This window comes from Tuber melanosporum (assembly GCF_000151645.1).
Source record: "Tuber melanosporum whole genome shotgun sequence assembly, scaffold_159, strain Mel28".
Classification (NCBI taxonomy): Eukaryota; Fungi; Ascomycota; class Pezizomycetes; order Pezizales; family Tuberaceae; genus Tuber; species Tuber melanosporum.
The window spans coordinates 49,155-55,030 of NW_003298818.1; positions in this window are offsets into that span (position 1 = coordinate 49,155).

A 5,876-nucleotide genomic window follows, 5' to 3' on the forward strand; every position below is an offset into this window, starting at 1 on the left:
GGATCTGTCTGTACCATCCGTCGGCGAATCGCTGAACTAGGGCGATTGAAAAAAAGGTGGGAAAGCAGCGGAACAATGCGCAATATTCCAAAAAACAAAACTGTGATCCAAATCAGAAAAACAAAAACCAGGCAGGAAAGAGCAGGACCAATCTGTGTCCGCAAAACTCATAAAAACAAATTTCAAATCAAAATCCACCAGTTGTGAATAAAGGGAAGAATGTGCAAAACTGATAAAAATGAAATACAAATCGAAAGCAACCAGACCAAAAACAGCAGGGAAAGAAATGGGACAATGTGAGTCGGTAATATTCAGGAGAGCAAACACCACCAAACGAAGAACAGCTGTGAAGGAACCATAAAACAAAAGCGAAATCAATTCAAGTAAAACCCATTCAAGCAAAACTGCAATCGAAATGCACCAAAGAACAGCCCAAGCATTCGACAGGCCAAGTATGATACTAGCGAGACTACTACATCGCCTGTAAGACTTCATTTCAGCTACATTGTATCCAAGTAGGCAACCTTTATTGGAGCAGGCTAATCCAAAGCAGAAATCAGCGCAAAAAGGATAGAGTTACACACTAGATATTATGAAGCCAATTGGCAGAGCAAATCTGCCTGCTCAATGATCTCAGAGGTAGCATTAGAATCCAGATTATCGGGAGACAGGTAAGGGCTTCTTGGCGGAGTAAGTATATGAGACATCATAGCTACAGTCATTGGAGATTCTCTGACATTGGCTGGGCACTTTGAGTTATCAGATCCTGTCATCACGGCCAGATCACACTTCCTGGAAGTGTTGACAGCCACCAAGCTAGATGGTTCTGCTATTTTCTTTTGGTCAGCATTTCCAATAAGTGCTACCAGTAGTCACCTACTGGACCTCAATAGATGAGTGTTGGTGTCCTCTGGATGTAGTGAAGCTCAATTACTATGGCATGGTGGGTGGGCAGCACCTGTTGTCTTAGCCTTCAACCTCAACTTCTTTTTTCATGGCTTGCACTGATCCCCTTCACTGGCAGACCTCGTTGTTTTCTTCATCTCCATCTTCCCCCTTATTCTCATCTTCCTCCTCCACCTCCTCCTCCTGCTCCTCCTATGCCTCCACCTCTGCCTGCTTCTCCTCTTTGCAGTTATTCTGTGGCCCATATGGCTGACCATGTTGGGGAGATCTTCCAGGCTCATCATCTGCCTCAAGATAGTACGGGAAAAACAGGTCTACTGGTTCGTTGGGCTGACCCAACCCCACCTAGTGAGGACATCATCGTTAGACATGTTGCAAATTTTCTATGTTAGTGGTAGTGGCTCATCCAGATGATAGTGGAGTAACCTTGTACAGTACCATGTGGAGCCATTGAGATGTTGAAACCCATTCCTTTCAGTCACATTTCCTTTTATTTGAGAGAGCAGGTGGGACAAGTTAGGTTGTGTCAGCTCCAGCAAGGAGACAGTTCCATTGGTTTACCACTGGACCTTGTCCAGTCTGGATAGGAGCAAATCGCCTAGGCAGACCTTGCATGGTATGTCAAACCATAGGTGGATAGTGTGTTGTCCCACAAAACCTATAGGATCTGTATTCGCATAAATAATAATAATCAGGTATTTCCAACTTTAGGGAACTTACCATTATTTCCTGGAGCAACAACAACAGGAACAGGAGGTGATGGAGCAACAGCCAGACCTATTACCAGCAAAGTTCTCACATCCTTTTTTGCCACATTCTTGAATAAAAAATCCTAACCTGTGGTGAATCGCCTGTCCCTCGGAATGTCGGACTACTAGAGGTGCACTGTCCCCTTACTGGCCGTGGGCTCCACTGCAATGGCATAGGACTGAATGACCCACTATTGGGCTGGAGTATTGCTCCTGTGCCTTGTAATCCATCTATGCTCCATCTTGCCCTTTACGGCATACTGCCAGGCTCTATACTGTCCACTGCAAGTAGCCCTGTTTGGGGCCCGACAAACTTGCTTGTACCAAGACAGGTTCCCATCTTTTTGATGGCCTGGTGGTCTTGCAGAAACAAGTCCACATTTCAAAGTTAGTATCATGGGCTGGTTGGAGGGGGGCCAGACATTGGGAGCACACCAATCTTTTGGTGACGAAAGTTACCACCCGAAAGTAAGTAAAATAGGCGGCAATAATAGCTGAGTGCTGTACATACCGTAACAGGAATGGGAAAAGTCTGGGGGATTGTGTTGAGTGGTTGGTGGACTTCTGAGGTTGGAAAATACTTCACGGAGAATTACTAGCTGTGAATGTATCATTGTCATTAACCTGAACTGAGTACTTGCTAGTGGATACTTAGTCTGAGGTCAGTCTGGTCTGTGTCTTTGCAGACCCAGGGTGGGTGGATTGATGGTATGTTGAGTAGTTGATAAAACGAGTTATTTTTGATGGTATCGAGAGAAGGAAGGGAGAGGAGGGGGAAAGGGCGCAGCTCATATATGGAATAGAAAAAACTTTGGTGGCTTGAATCAGGGTTGTACCCTGTACAATTATTGGTATCTGGAAAGATGTTTCACCAACCTATGTGAGCCAGAATAACATTTTAAGCCTCAAATGAGCAGTACTTGAGCCTTATATGAACTGCACTTGAGCAGTAAATGAGCCACAATGGAGACACAAAATAAACAGACATCTGACAGTCTCTACAATATATTGCTCACCATACTTGAAAGCTAGAGGTAACGCTTGAATGCCAAATACTAGCAGACTTGAAAGAACTAGTAAATACTAGGACTTTAGAAAGGGTACTTGAAAAATTTGTATGAGACACAGGAGTAATTTGGAGCCGCAAATGAGTAGCAAAATATACCACAAGATGCTCACAAATCACTCCTAGTAAACACCATACTCCATAGCTGTAAACAATACTAAACAGCTAAATAGTATACTTAAAAAGACCAACCAGTAATGGACTGCAGAGACCACGCCAAGAGGCTAACAGCGTGGAAGTAGCAGGCACTCTGCCATTGTGTACGTAAAGGCTAGAAGTCTTTACACTCTCTTGAGGGATCTTTTAGGCATTAAATAGGCTACAGGATACACACCAAGATGTTCACTGCTCACTAGTTAAACCCCATCCTTTAAAGCAAAATACTACACTTGAAAAAGTCAAGATACTATACTTGAAAGATTAAGATCACTGTGCAGACAACCTCCTCCTGCAGACCTGTCCACTATCCTACTTTCTTGAAAGTCACTGCTCCAATTCCGGTTTCCAAGAGGTCCAACTTTGAACTTGAATGATGTTATGTGGCCAAACTTTGCCTGTGTTTCATGCGTTAATACCTGTCATAATAGATAACTTGATAAAAGGACTCAAAACATTACAGATGACCAGGATGTCTTCAACCACATCCAACTGGACTTATTGTTGATGACACTATCAACAGGCTGCGCCATACAGGAAGGACCTGCAAACAATCCATCAGGATATAATCCAATTCCTCTGCGCTACAGCTGACTAAACCTCATTTGTAGTGACAGATTCTATACCCAAGGCCATTGTAGATCTGGCTGTTACCATTATCACAGCGCCACTTGGGGACCAAGAGGTTGATTCTGACTAAGAGTCTGACCAAGAGCTAGATATCATAGATTATAAAGTGTATAGTGATATACAGTGTGATGTGGAGTCAGAGGATCCTGATATATCCCAAACGTCGGAAATGGCAAGCTTACCAAATCAATGAACCATCTAGTATGCTGGCAGAACTAGCGTGCATGTAGCTGGCTATGTTGAGCTCAATCAGGCCTGGAATGATGACTAATAGAATCCTTTTACATTGGAAGGGGACTTCAATTTAGCTAGCTGGGTTATCTGGACTTAGGTCGCCAAGTGCTGGATTGATGAATATTTTTTAAAAGCCTCAGGGGATAGTAACGCTAGGTTATTTAAGTCTGTGTATACATTGCAGAAAATCCTGGAAGCACTGGACCGATTCAACAAGTATTTGGAGTGGATCGAAGCTATTGTAGAGAATGGGAAACATGTAATGTCCTTCTGTTATTGGAATATTTTTGAATATATATGCTACCAGATCCCCCAGGTTGGATATAGATCTGATATGGTGTACACACCTATTTGCCAATGTAATTCAAGTGGGTAATAGTTGTACTCCGAGATGCATACAGCAGACTAGTGGTAGGAAACTCAGGTATAAAATTGGCCCACGAAAGCTAGAATTCAGCAGTATTTCTCATGCTAACATTGCTCCCTGTTTCCGAACTGGAGTCACTACCAGCCAGGTCAACATGGCTACCAATCATCAGATTGTCGGACCAGACACACCTCAACCATTTCTTGAGTGATAAGAAAGCCTTTGCAGTATGCATTATGAGTGAGAAATATCCTTTGATCAACCAGAAATATCGCAGCCAAGATGCAAATCCTCCTTCTTGCACAGATGCAGCTGCTACAGAGGTCAAGTGATGAAGCAACCCATACCAACGAAGTCCAACAGCAGATGAATGCAACAGGATATGATAATAGATGGCTTATAAGGGAAATTATGCATCACATTTCCCATCCAGTGTGCATGTATTGCCAATCATGGCAAGTATACAACCATGCATGGACTAAGTAGGAAGTGGTATCTGAAGTGTGAGGTTCGAGACAGGGAGCTTGGTGGAGATCCATGGCGTACAGATATGATTGGTGACTACACCTAATATGCGAACACTGCCTTGCAGTATCAGGGAATGGGAATGGCCAGTGCTACAGAATATTTCAAGCGCATTGGCATCAAAACCCACCATACTCTGTTCTTCAGACTCCACCCTGCAGACCCTGTTGACCTCAATCAGCCAGACCTGTTGCATAACATCTATGTTGGCTGATTTAAACATCAGATGGAATGGGTAGAAGGATTCCTGAAAAAGCACAAATAGTAGCAGGCATTCGATAAGGTGTGAGAAGAACCTATCCCCTATTGTGGAGTCAGCTTACAGAAAAGGTCCTATCAGAAAGTCACGCAATCGGAATGTAAAGATATTTGTAACCTTGGCACATCCACTGCGGCAGCAATAGCGTCTGCATTATAAAACCCTGACAGCCCTCAGCACCTCTCTTTCTATTGTGCCTTACAATGTGTTGGTGCTCTGAATGATTTTAGTCTCATGACCAAGTATCGGAGTCATACTGCTGACACTGTACCTTATATTGAAAACTATGTTAAGTTTCGTACTTTGAAGGCTACTTGCACCCAGGTATGTCATCACGATTGTGAACTGCGAGACCAGATATCTGATCCATAAGCCATGGTACCTCCCAATATCTCTGCCACCAAAGGCCATTGACTGGCAGATACAGAGAGGAGCTAAAGAATAGATAACTGGGCAGATTTGGTCAGGCCTGAGAACCACTTTAAAATTATTAAGATGCACTACCTGAGTCACCTTTTTACTAAGGTCCAACATTTTGGGTCCGTGGTGATGTATTCCACTGGTATGGGTAAACTGGAACATACAGAATAGATCAATGAAGGCTACAGGAGGTCAACAAAAATAAAGAAGCTGGACTGATCTTATCACAATATGGCTGCCAGTATGCTCTGGGAACTTTGGGGGCTTGAGATGAGGTATGCATATGGAATGATGTGGAAGTGATGTTGAGGTGTTTAAGCTCTTGCAGGCTACAGCAAGTTTTCCGAGGCCAATGGAATACTGGCATTAACAAACTTTTAAAAGGCACTTGAGATCAGGTATTCCATAATGTCGGAGAAGCTCGTCCATTATATCACTCAGATTGTTGCAGATGAGCATCAGCTACCTGCTGATTCCATACAACAGGGACTGCTTCCAGCAGAACAATATATCCACCTTGAAATTCCAGTCCCAGACTTGCAATCTATGGACATCTTCCAGATC